General features: G+C 41.5%; 1 long non-coding RNA gene across 1 annotated transcript in view; it reads right to left on the bottom strand.

Moving 5' to 3' along the window:
- The window catches only part of LOC310686185, a 450,525-nt gene that overhangs the window by 311,417 nt on the left and 125,211 nt on the right, over nucleotides 1-13,897 (bottom strand). The window lies entirely within an intron of this gene.

Here is a 13,897-nt window from a genome sequence, read left to right as displayed (position 1 = left end):
TGGCCACCTGTACGAGTCCTTTCTCCTCTAGTGATCTACTCAGTCACTATGATCAGTTGATAAAGCCCTCTAGGAAGGATTGTTTAGTGCCAGTTGTTGAGTGTGGTGGCTCGCACTCTGTGAAATCATCTCCCTTTTATGTCACATATTTTAAAAAGGTAAAGATAAAGAATACCTGGACGGTTAAGTCCATTCAAATTTGATTATGGGATGCAGCGCTTATCTCCACTTTTAGACTTAGGGAACAGGCATTTGTCTGCAGACAGCTTTTCTGGGTCATGTGGACAGCATGACTTTTCTGGGTCTTTCTGGCACACGGGATATTGTGATGAGTGCCACAGTGTGCACAGAAACACTGTTTACCTTCCCGCTGCAGTGGTATCTATTTATCTACTTGTACTGGTGGGCTTTCAAACAGCTAGGTTGGCAGCAGCTGGGACAAAGCATATTACATCTGTTGGACAGAGACATGTCCTTTTTACAGAACTTCATAGCAACCAGGATGTTTGGACTGTATGTATACCAAATTCCAGCTTTCTATCTGTTGTGGAAATGTTTTATAATTTATACCCAGTTAGTGTATTCACCAGTGTCATGGTTTTAATTGTTTTAAACATTTTGACATGGTAAAATTCATCAAGTTATGAGTATGCTATTATTATTTTATTTATATACTGCTTTACGCCAAAATGACTTCCAAGCAGTTTACAAAGACCTATTAAATATGCATTAAAATATAAACATCCATTATGAAAATACACAATAAAACTACCTCATTGAAACAATACAGCGATTGAAATGGGAGACTCGGGTCAAGTTATCACCGGTAAGCCTGTGTAAACAGGTACATCTTTAAAAACAGATGAAATGCCAATAAAGACAGGTGCCTTCACCATCCAGCAAGGAAAACACTCCATAGCATCAGTGCCATCAGTGAAAAGGCCCACCTCCATGTCACCACAAGCTGATAAGCATTAGGCCATTATAGGACTAACCAGGTTCCATCTGCTGATATCAATGCATTTGCTGAGAACCAGAGGGGAAATTGGTCTTTCTGGTAAACTGGTCCAGAGTTTTCCAGGACTTTATAATTATATACTTCACCTATCCCACCTTTGTTCTTCTTCTCTTACTTTTGCAACAAATATGCAGGACACACAAGACCAAGGAGAAGTGAGCCTCGGTCTTTTATTTACATCAGGGGTTAGGAACAATCTTCAGATGTTCATGGAATCATAGAATTGTAATGTTGGAAGGGACCCCAAGGGTTATCCAGTCCACCCTCATGCAATGTAGGAATCTAAACTGAAGTAATCTAAACTAAAGATTACTTGGACTCCCAGCTGTTATCACTTCTACCTAATTCCCATGGCCTGTTGTTGGGCATCTCTTCATAGAGTGCCTCTTTCCAAGTCCAAAGAATGCTTATCTATTCTTGTGACAAAATGCACTTGTGTACATGACTCAACCAGTCATGGGAACAGTGCACATTTTAATTACTAAGCATTTTCAACAACATTGAATTGTTCTTGATTTTTTAATTGTGGAGCTTCCTCAATTCTCTGTTTTATTTGTTATTAATTTTGATTTGCTTCTACAAAGTTTACACAGAAGTTAGATCATGTTCAGTCTTTATAGAGCATTTCTTATTTGTTTGCAGAGAGGTGATACATCAATGAACATGCACCCTGAATTCATCTAGATTTGCTTCCCTTGTGGTTATACATCTTCTTGTGAGTCGTTCATTCATCCCACACTTTTCAGTGCATTTCCCTGTCACTTTCCTAACTGCAAAATGTTCAGGATTTTTGTGTGCGTTTGCTGTACCAGGGTTACAGAGCAGTTCAATCCACTTTAATTGTGCAAACCTAAATTTCCAATATGCTCTCGAATCCCACCTGCAAAATCCTGGCAATCTAAGAGCAACCAAAGCTGCACCAGGTAGCTTAAAGTTAAGACTGTATAACCCCTGCAGAATACTAACTGGTTCTATGTACAAACACACACCTATCCTCCTCAAGCAACATATTATGACAATGACACACCATGCCAAGACATGCCGGTCCTGAGAAATTGTTTGATTAGCTTGTGTATTGTAAAACATCTTTCTCTTGGCAAGTACTTAAGCCCGCAAGAGCTGCCAAGCTGGAGGCACTATGGCTCACACTATAAGTCTTCCTGCAGTCCTCTGGGCCACTCTGTAACAAGAGCTACCATTTTGCTGTCACTGTCGCTTCACATATTCAGTCTCTAAAGCTCTGTTTGTTGTTTCATTCGCTTCTATGTCTCCCTTAGGAACTTCTTCATTTTAATATAAATAGAGCGCTTTATCATGCAGTGGCAAAGCATCATGGAAGACACAACTCTCAATATTACTGGAGATGATGCATACAGATGAATCTGGTGGCAGGTCACAAACAAAGGAACATAATGAAAGAAAACTCTTCTCTGGTGATAGAGAGACAGATACGACTGGACGTGATATATGGTTATAAGGCACTAAATATAGCTATATTTTATATGAATAGGTGTTTTACGCTTCGTATTTATCATTTAGGAAAAGTTTATGAAAAATAAAAAAGGAGGGGATATAAAGGGTTCTGGTCACACCAATAACTCTCTCTTTCTTTTAATGGCATTTACAAAGATCAGAGTTATGGCATACTTAGTGAAGCTTTTTCTGACAAGGGCCTGCAAGGCAGAAAAACTGTTCTCCTGATAAACAAGAGCAAAGGCCTCCCCTTTTGTGTTGTACAGGGAGATTTTGACATTGGGGCAGTTTCAAACCAATGCCTGCCTGTCCCATCCCCGTGCCCAATTGGTGATACTCATAATATCACAGTTTGGTGTTTTAATTTAGCCAGCTTGCAATGCTCAGCTCTGTTATCAAGCGCAATTTTCTCAAAAAGTGCTTTTCTAGCATGGAAGGTTGAAAGAGATTCTATGTGCATGTACCATCTGCATTCAGCAGACTGGGCGCCTGAAGTTGGCTTCTTCCTGACACAGGTGCAGAATCTTGACAAAAGTCTGTAGTTTATTGCTGCGAAACACTGTGAACTATAAGGCCAGCTGCACTGAAATGGGTGCTTGCGCAATGTTATCTTAATCTTAGCGTGCTACAATTTCCAGGGGGCATCAGGATGATATGTGTGACACCATCAGCACACCTGTCAACCTTCGAGCCAGGAGGGAACTCTTGCAATGTTCACTGAGAGGCCTTGTAAACATTGACACCATGCCAAACCAAACTGTGCCCATCCTGACTGTTGACATTCCTTGTGTTCATGTGTTTCCTTTTTAGTATTCCTCTGACCCAAGCTGTAGTTTTCCTATTCCCTTCACTAACATGATTCATTTTCCTACCTGCAGTGGGATCTGCCTTCGAGAGTACCCTCATTTTGTCATCAGTATTACATAACTTTTAACACTTCTTCCCAGTTCCTTTCACAGAACGGGACACACCAGTTCACGCCAGTTTCACAGAACTGGGCACACCAAAATACATAAGCCTATGGTGTCCATCCCTCCTCTCTCTGCATTGCCTTTCCAACTTTTTAGACTTTCAATAATAGGGCTAGCCACCAATTAAATGAATCTTAGCCAATAGGTAGATCAATTAATTAAACTCTATATAAATATGCATTTGAGAAAAAGCATATGAACAAGGGACTCTCCCTTATTCCAAGTCAGACTATTGGTCCATCTAGTTCAGTTCTGTCTACAGTAACTGGTAATAGCTCTCCAGGTTTTCAAGGCAGGGTCCTCTCTCAGTCCTACCTGAGGGTTTGAACCTGGAGCCACCTACATGCAAAGTGGATGCTCTACCACTGAGCTATGGCCCTTATGACCTTAGTCCTAAAAAGAAATGCATTTGCTTTTATGTGATTTGGGACAGCATTCTCCGAGGGTCACTTTCATCTACATTGACCTGCCTGAACATTAAGGTCAACACCAGAGGATCTTCTCCAGGTTCCCTGCCAAACGAGGAATGAAAGCAACTGAGGTGGACCACAAAATGGCGCATCCCCACATGCACACTCCACCAGGGAAGAAAGGGTTAGTGATGAACTACGTCAAGAACACAGGGGCAATAAATATCTACATTGAGAACAAGAGTGTGAGGAGACCAGCAGCACCTCCTCTTCACCAATAGGCCATTGTAGAGGCAGCATGGGAGATGTGCTACTCAGGAGGTGACAGATCCAGCCTCCAAAGAGTGTGCTGCAGTGGTTGCTGTGACAGCAGCAGGTTATGCATTCCTTGGAGGCGGGGTCTGCTGTCCCTGTGGATCCTGCCCCCCAAAGTGGTTGCCTCATCTTGCCCCATGGGTGGGCTGGCCCTGGTGGTACCCTCCCCTTTGGAATTCTCTCCCCACCTCGTAACTTCCCTGTTATCTTTTCAGTAGCAGGCAAATATTTTTGCATTTTCCCCAGGCATCTTAAAAGCAAAGAAATTAGCAGCTCCGAATTGGAGCTGTTTTAAGGTTGCTTCCATTTTATTTTGGTATTCTACGATGTTTAAATTTGGAGTTGTCAATTTAATTGTGAGGAGCAGGAGTATAAATCTATAAGTAAGTATGTTAGTATGAAAAACAAAACGATCTGCTCAAAGGTTTATAAATTAAATATTATTTCCCTCTTGCATGGGAGAGGACAGTGTTTTGCCTAATACCACCCAGTGATTTAATTAGGTTGAAGCTGCAATCTTATAACTGAGAGTAAGCACTGTTGAAGCAAGTTCTTCTAAGCAGGCATGTATATAATAGTGCTGAAACTGCTTCTTAAAAAATAAAACCCACTTCTTTGCTCTGTAAACTACTAATACACTGAGATGGCATTATTACAGATAAATTCCTGTAAAGAGCCATTACTAGTTGTTAATCAGTGATCAGACCTCTCTGATCATAAATATTTTCATCTTCTAATATTTGAAGCAGTTGTGATGCTTTTACTTGTATAAATGGACATACAATACCATTAAATGATGCCATTTGTAAGGGACGAATATAAAAAACTGCACAACTGGTTAAAACAAATGCAAACTAATTTGTGCTAATTTAGAAACAGAAGATAAAGTTACAGTGCACATCACATCCTGAACGCTGTGTGTGTGTTCCAGATATTTGGAAAATGTCGAGATCCAGTTACAAATTCAAAAGTAGAAAATATGAGACCATGAAATTTGGTTGTTAGAATGCAGAACATTTGTACATTGTAAATACCACAGGACTTCTTAGATTGCATGAACAGAATTGGCAAGCAGCTATTTCTTTAGTTTTATGTTGCTTTTAATCTCTGTTTATTTATTTAATCTTATACCTACCACCATTCTTAAGAACAGAATGGCTAACAACACATACAGATTTATATATATATATATATTTAAAGCCTATTAAAAATAGTTTATTAAATTAAAATCCAAATTAGTCACTAGTGGGGAGAGAGACTAAAGTTCAACAGTCATGAAACTGTTATAAAACAGCAGTGGTAATTAAAACTTCAGCCTGTAAGAGCCTGCTGGAACAACTAAATATCACAATTGTATGTTTTGTACTGCCGTTGAATGTGCTGCCTGCTGCTAGTACCGATTGGTTTAGTGAGGACCTTGGATTATCCCCACTGGGGTCAGCCAGAACCCTGGCAGAGCACTGAGAAGACAGTCAAACTTGACTATCTAGAGGAAATAAGAGCTGTAACAAGGTTTCTGTAGATTAACCAGGCCTTTGGCTGATCAACATTCTATGGCCTTTTAATTGTTTTTGTGGGAGCAGGGTTATTGGTTTGTTTTTGTGCTATGTGTTTTGGGTACTCATTTTATAGTTTCATATTGTGAACTGCCCTGTGATCTTCAGATGAAGGAGTTATACAAATGTAATTAATAAATAAAGTACAGTGGTACCTCGGGTTACAGACGCTTCAGGTTACAGACTCCGCTAACCCAGAAATAGTACCTCGGGTTAAGAACTTTGCTTCAGGATGAGAACAGAAATCGCGCGGCAGCAGCGGGAGGCCCCATTAGCTAAAGTGGTGCCTCAGGTTAAGAATAGTTTCAGGTTAAGAACGGACCTCCAGAATGAATTAAGTTCTTGACCCGAGGTACCACTGTAAACAAACAATGCCTCAGGCACAAAAGTCTTCACTGTGTGTTATTCCATGTACCCAGGCCCAGATTCAACTAACCAGGCATGCTAGTGGAAGCCCTCCCACTAGTACAAACTGGCTTCACCCTTCCTCTTGATGTGCAATGCCTACATCTCCCCCTAATTCACTCTTGAGGTTCAGGAGACCCCCCCCCTTCCAGAACAGCGCATGGGAGAAGAAGAGCCTCTAGCAAGCGGAAATGTTTGTTCTGATGGAATAATCAGTAGAACACAACAGTGAATTACTTCTCATGGTTGCTTTCATGTACTAAGATTACTTTTGAGTCTTTGAGGTCTGCCTAGGGCTTGCCGATAAGTTAGTGTTTGCTGTTTTCTTACGTTCTGAGCTATTTTAAACTGTGTCATTATTTGGAGTTTTTCTCTTTTGTAGAGTTTTGTTTTAGTAAAGTCTATGTAAAGTGGGTTGCGCTGGGAGTTAAACCACAGAGCCTAGGACTTGAGGATCAGAAGGTCGGCGGTTTGAATCCCCGCGACTGGGTGATCTCCCGTTGCTTTGTCCCTGTTCCTGCCAACCTAGCAGTTCGAAAGCACGTCAAAGTGCAAGTAGATAAATAGGTACCGCTCCGGCGGGAAGGTAAACGGCTTTCCGTGCGCTGCTCTGGTTTGCCAGAAGCAGCTTAGTCATGCTGGCCACATGACCCAGAAGCTGTCTGCAGACAAACGCCAGCTCCCTCGGCCAGTAAAGCGAGATGAGCGCTGCAACCCCAGAGTCAGTGGCGTAGCGTGGGGGGTGCAGGGGGGGCCGGCCGCACCAGGTGCAACATCTGGGGGGGGCGCTCGCACTCGCAGCTCTCTGCCCCTACCTGGCTCACTCACTCTCTCTCACTGCCTTGCCCCGGGTGCTGACAACCCACGCTAAGCCACTGCCCAGAGTGGTCTGCGACTGGACCTAATGGTCAGGGGTCCCTTTACCTTTACTGTCTCTGTGCACCAGGGTCAACTCCTGTTTACTTGTACCTGTCCCTGACAGCTCATTGTCCCTGTTTTTGCTTTTGAGGGAGATTCTTGGCAGGGGCAGAAATGCACCTTAACCTTTTGATTATTGCTTTTAAATGAAGAAAAGCGAATGCTTGCAGCTACCATTCTATGCCCAGTCACCTGGGAGTAAACCTCACTGTACATAGTGGAAAGTACTCCTGGGTAAACATGCATGGGGGATGTGCTGCAACTTATGCACATTTAAATAATTTCCTCACGTATGAGTCATCCTTTTCTTTGGGAAATCTTGATGTGTGATACTTTAAGAAAGCACAAATCTGTCTTGGCAGCAGGAATAAATAAAATAAAACGTTACAGCCTGATTTTCTCAGTGTCAGGAATGCCGTCACTGAATAGGATCAGATACAATAGCCCTAATTCTTTGGATTTAGATTCGTCGGGGGGGGGAGTGCAATGTTTGTATACTATGAAATAATTACTTTCTTAGGCAATGGTTCAGTAGCTTAACCTTCCTTTTGCTTTGTGCTCTAAGGTTTTTCTTCACCTGTGTAGAAATTTCACCACCACACAGCTGTTAATTTCAGCAGAGTGGCGCCCTGAGCTATTTCTGTGGTCAGCTCCATATGACATCTGACATTGTATAGTACAATTTTTCTGTTCTGGAGCCTTCTCCATCCTGAAAGTTTACATAAATATCTTTCCCCGATGCTTTAATCTGTAGGCACAAGTATTTAAATATAATCAACTGTGCTTTATAGGAATAGTACTGCACCGACAATGTCAGGAGACTTTTGCATGCCTAAAATCAGCCTAATGTTGGTCTAGTCGGGGGCCAATTTCATGATGGGTTTGTTTGGTTGACTTAACACATGGGATAAATATTACAAAAAGGCATGGTTTCATTGCAAAGTGTATTATTTAGCACATTACACTGTGCCGATTCTGCAAACTGCTAGAGGATGCACCTGCCCCACACAGGTTTGTTCAAATTGTTGCCTATTGGCCATGATAGTTATGCTCTGCCTTCATCATTGGTGGTAATAATGATTCTGAATACCAGTTGCTGGAAGCCACAGAAGGGGAGAGAGTTCCTGCACTCAGTCCTGCTTGCCAGTTTCCCGTAGGCAACAGGTTGGCCCCTGGCCTGATCTGGAGGGCTCTTATGTCCTTAAATGTTCATTTTTCTTGTTTGACTGCCTCTATTGGCATTGCTGCAACCAATAATGGTACCTTGAGAAAATGTGTGGGCATCATGTTGAGATAAGGCTTCTTTGTTTGATGGAAGCATCTAGACACATTTAAACTAATCTGGGCTTTGTGGAGAAGAAGAAAAATCAGGAATCTGAAATTACAGCTCATGCAAATATTAGAAATGAAAGCACTTGGAACAAATTGCAACAATAGTTGTTTTTAGTAAAACATATTATTGACTTGGGTGAGCATGACGCTAAGCAAGGACTAACTAGCTCAGGATCTGGCCACATGTCAGCACCTCAAACTTTGTGCCTGCAGGAGGCATTTAAGCGTGCAGAAGAGAGTAGAGTGAGATGTGCAGAAACAGAATGAAGCAGGCCATAATTTCGATTGGTAAAGCTTCCGGAAAGTAATTGTGTGGCATGAAGACAAAGATCCAAAGTCAGACAATATGCTTATTTTCTGCAATGTACCAAGCAGCCTACCTGCTTTAGTGAATGCTGGGAGGAGTAGCGTGTAGACAATCTGCAACAGAAACCAATCCAATAAAAACATTGTATCACCGTTACAGTAGGCAAAGATTGTGCAGCTGAAAGCATTCATTCAGAAGGAATGCAACCCTGTTCACAACTGGCATGCTTCCCAATTCCTGGAGCCAGGAGCCACTCACCTACAGGGCCATCACTGATTATTGAGAACCACCATAGAATTGTAGAGTTGGACCACAAAGGTCATGTAATCCAATCTCCTGCAATGCATGAAACTTTTGCCCAATGTGGGGCTCAAACCCAAGACCCTCAGATTAAGAGCCTCATACTCTATCCACTGAGCTATCTGTCTGTTGTATAAGGCTGGATTTTATCATCCCTATTGGTTTAAAGCCTATGTGTAATAGGCACTTGCACATGGCAAAGTTACCTGAAAACTCTTTCTCTTGGGCTAAAGTAGGCCTTCCAACCAATGTAAGCAGTGAAGCACTTAAAAGGGGGCTAATTAGCTATTTGCTGTACTTGACAGACAAAAGATGTATGCAAGCACAGGGGAAAGACTGCAAATAGAGATATCCCTGATTATGTTATTGTCCAACATTTTAATTAATTCCTTATGCTATCTGTATAATTTAAATGGCTTCTTTTTTTAAAGAGGGGGAAAGATTTAATAATAACAGGACCATAGTGTTACTTTAACTAATCACTATCACTGCAGGGTGCTGCAAAAAAATTATACAGCATTTCTGAGATACGCTCAAACCATCTAAGGAGAATTACGTCTGCTTCTTACTAGCCTTAATTTCTCCTTTGTTTGCAGAGCTGTGCTGAAAAAGATGCGTGACTTGATTCAGCTGATGTACTGCCCCAGAAAGGGCTCCATTTTGGAATCTGCCTTAGGTTAGAGTACTGGGGAGGTCACTTAAAAGCTAGGACAGAAGACACCTCAAGTCTCCACTGCTCTGGCATGAAATCCGTACACACCTGTGATAGATGACCCTTGCTCCAAAAAGCGTGATCAAAATTAAAGGGTTCAGGAACTCAGACCAGAGCAAATTTCCTAAAATTATACATAGACTTTACTAAAGCAAAACTCTACAAAAGAGACAAACTCCAAATAATGACACAGATTAAAATAGCTCAGAAGGGAAGAAAACAACAAACACTAACTTATCCTGCTAATTAACATAAACGCTTACACTTAAATCTCAGTAGGCTGAGCAACAGAACAAGATGCTGTCAAAAGCCCAAATAGACGCTGACCTTGGCTGGCTGGTTGCTGAGAGCTCCCACCAATCCTGGTTTTTAGACCATGGGTGTTCACCTCTTCCAGACAATTACCTTGTGACAATGGCCTTGAAGCCTTAACAGGAGACAACTCATTATTTCTGAGGTTCTAACCCATTCCCATAAAAAGTCTTAAAGGGGCGCTATCATCACAACACCTTTGCCCGAAACTTAAAGTGCCAGATCTCTTTTATCTGATGTCAGAAGATAGGGAACAAAAGGAGAGCTGCATATGCATAGAATCATAGAATTGTAGAGTTGGAAGGGACCATGAGGGTCGTCTAGTACAACCCACTGCTATGCAGCAATATTTTCTCAGTGAATCCTTGAATCCATGACCCTGAGATTAAGAATCTCCTGCTCTACCAACTCTACCAATCCATATCTTGAAGTATGCACTTTAAAAGCCAGGAGGATACACAATGGTGTACCTGTTGCTAAACTGCACCTACTTCAGTAGGGGAACAAAAGTTTGAGTGCTCCCCTACAAAAAGTATGCTCTATGCCGTAACATGGTAGGAGTGTTCACATGTTACATTCAGTGAGTACAGTGGTACCTCAGGTTACAAACACCTCGGGTTACAAACATTTCAGGTTACAGACTCCGCTAACCCGGAAGTAATACCTTGGGTTAAGAACTTTACCTCAGGATGAGAACAGAAATCACACACCAGCAGCAGCGGGAGGCCCCATTAGCTAAAGTGGTACCTCAGGTTAAGAACAGTTTCAGGTTAAGAACGGACGTCCAGAACAAATTAAGTTCGTAACCAGAGGTACCACTGTATATGGTCTGTGCACACAGTTGAACTGTATACGTCAACAGTAATCCACACTGAATATTCAATGAGTGTGCAGTCGATGTGCCTGACAGAGGCCACATTCGCACCATGCATTAAAGCCCTATGATACCACTTTTAAAAGTCGACCACCCATGGTGTATGAGGTGGCAGTCTTGCCATTTTTAATACACTTCTGGAGTTGTGTAACATCTATTACTATCCAGGTACTGGAGAGTACATTGACTGAGACAGATGGGCCCATCATTCTGTCCCACATAGGACAGGTTCCATACACTGTCACCAGTTCAAACTAAGAGCACATATTCAGTGCTTTCCACTGTGTAAGAAAATACATGAATTTACATCTAGAGAAATTAGGCTATCATCTTACGTGAGATTACTTCTAAGTAAACATGTGAAAACTTGGGCTGCAAGGTCATGTTAGGAATGGGCATGCATGCGCAAGCACCTATGTGCATTAAATAGCGAAAAGGTGGTCGTATTAAAGCCACAGACAATTTGTCTGAGAACAGATTGATATCTGATGGGCTGGTGACAGCCTCATCGTCAAGAGACTGCCGTTATAGCCTCAGCCTGTGACTTTAAAACTTCACTCGGGGAAAAATTACGGCCAGGCAAGCAGCAGCAGGGCATAGCCTAAGGCACAATCTGCCAATAACAAAGTCCCCAGGAAAACTGATTTGTGGCTTCTGATCGCCTACTCCTAAGAGCCTTCACTATTGACTAATTTTTGGTTCATCTGGATGTAGATCTATCTTGGCTAACAAGAAAGCACTCGAGGTCTTCATTTAGCCATTGAGCTGGCTCTCTTGGGGTGTGTGTGCAGCTGTCTTTACCTTCTTCCCAATCGACACATCAAAAGCGGTGGAATATATTTTCATTTTCAGAAAATGCAAACGGCAAGCAAGATAAACTTGCCAAACTAGTCTTGAAAAGGAGTGAATCATTACTGCTCTGTGCCAGATGCAAAAGATAAATCAGTTGCCTGACCATGTAGAATTTGGTTCTATATATAAATCCAGGGCGGAGAGAAGGGAATCCATTTATACCCTGGACAGGCGAATCATTTTATTATAACTACTAAGGATTAAATCATTTTGTCCTGAAAAAAAGGAAAAGAAGAAAACAGCAGCTAATAGGATACTCTCACTCAGGTTATACTTATGGGATATGATTCTTTCTTTCCTTTTGAAATGAATATGTTTTCTAACACCATTCATTTTCAAGAGATCCAATATATAGGGCTGCATTACCATTGATGACCTTATCATTAGGAGAGTCATTGTCCATTGTCCTCAACCCCAGTATCACCTGGGGGGGGGATTTGGCCTCCATGTGCCCAGAAACAAGTATTATATGAGGCCTCCACACAGGAGCCCACACCTGCAGTATCTTCATTCGCAAAATCTCTACCCCTGAAAAGATCACAGATGTAGGGTGGTTACATATTTTTTTTGGCGAATTGTAAAATGAATGAACACTTACCTACCCCCCCATCTGATTGGTTTATTCAGAAATGGCTGGATATGTCCACTTCTGTCCGTTTTTTTTTCATTTTTCCAGTCTTAAGTTCCCTTCTCCACATTTCCATATCAGTTTCTGATTTATTTATTTATACATTTTTTAAAAAAAAAAGTCCTCATGAAAATTCATTTAACATTGAAGGGTGAGTTTCTCTTATTATGCCCATTTCTGAAGCAGTTGTGCCTAATGTACACATTTTTGCAAAGCATTTTTGCCCAATACATTTAATTATATTATTTTGAACTGGTATATCCAGTTTCAATTGCATTTTGGTATGTGTTCCTTGGCTGGAGAACTGTATTGCAAAATTTGGATATGTGCAAATCTTGAAGGGTGGTGTTGGGTCGTGGCTTCATTTCAGCTTCTGTATTGTTTCAGAGGGTGTGAATTGGGTAAGTTCACTTTTAAAGGTGAACTCAAACAAATTTCTACTCTCATCTCTAAATGTATTAACCAGGTGTAAGTCCCAGTTTTCTAACCTCTCAGTGTTTGTTTTGTGGTTACAGCTGGTGTGATAAACCAGCAAAGCAATTTTTGTTCCCCTGAATCAACCTTAAACTATCTGCCATCTTATTTCATGGAATCAAAGTTCTCACCAGTGTTTCTCAAGAGCAGCATTCCCCAACCTTGTGCCCTCCAGATGTTTTGAACTATAGCTCCCATAATCCCTGTCCTTTGGACATACTGTCTGGGGCTGATGGGAACTGTAGCCCAAGAACATCCAAACAACCCTAGCAGGAGGCTGCTTTAGTCTGCCAGAAATACAAAGGGAAACATTGTAAGCAATGAAAAATTGTACTTTGCATTGTCACTCAAGACAGCAAATCCAGATACTTACTTATTATTTAAAAATTCCTTCCAGTAGCACCTTAAAAACCAACTAAGTTAGTTCTTGGTATAGTTGGTCTTTAAGGTGCTACTGGAAGGAATTTTTTTTATTTTGACTATGGCAGACCAACACGGCTACCTATCTGTTACTTATTATTTGTTTGTTTCAAATCACTTATATACCACCTTCCACCAGAAAGATTACAAGGCGTTTTGCAAAAGTAAGAGCAATGCAATAAGGCCGTAGAGCTAAAATGAATCAAAGCAGACAAAAAATATATCCAGAGGTTCATTGAAAGCTGGTATTAAAAATGAGGACCTGAGAATGCCTGAGTAAAACAGAGGTATTTTTAATAAGCAGTACAATCCTATGAGTGCCAGACGCATTTTCAATGGGAGATCATTCCACAACACAGAGAAGGCCCTCTTTTGAGTTAGCTTAGAGCTTTAGGAGTACCCATGTGCTATTCTCAAACTTAAGACGAACCTGCTGGATCAGGCTATTGGCCCATATAGTCCAGCATCCTGTTCTCACAGAAGCCAACCACATGCCTGTGGGAAACCAGCAAGCAGGATTCAAGCACAGGAGCCTTTTTTTTCTTCCAGTGGTTTCCAGCAACTGAGATTCAGAAGCATTATAGCCATCATGGATGCATACCCAAGCCAACTTCAGAACA

The sequence above is a fragment of the Podarcis liolepis genome (assembly GCF_965112155.1).
Source record: "Podarcis liolepis genome assembly, chromosome: 9".
Lineage (NCBI taxonomy): Eukaryota > Metazoa > Chordata > Lepidosauria > Squamata > Lacertidae > Podarcis > Podarcis liolepis.
The sequence above is the reverse complement of the archived record's forward strand: the minus strand, read 5'-3'. Positions and strand labels throughout refer to the sequence as shown.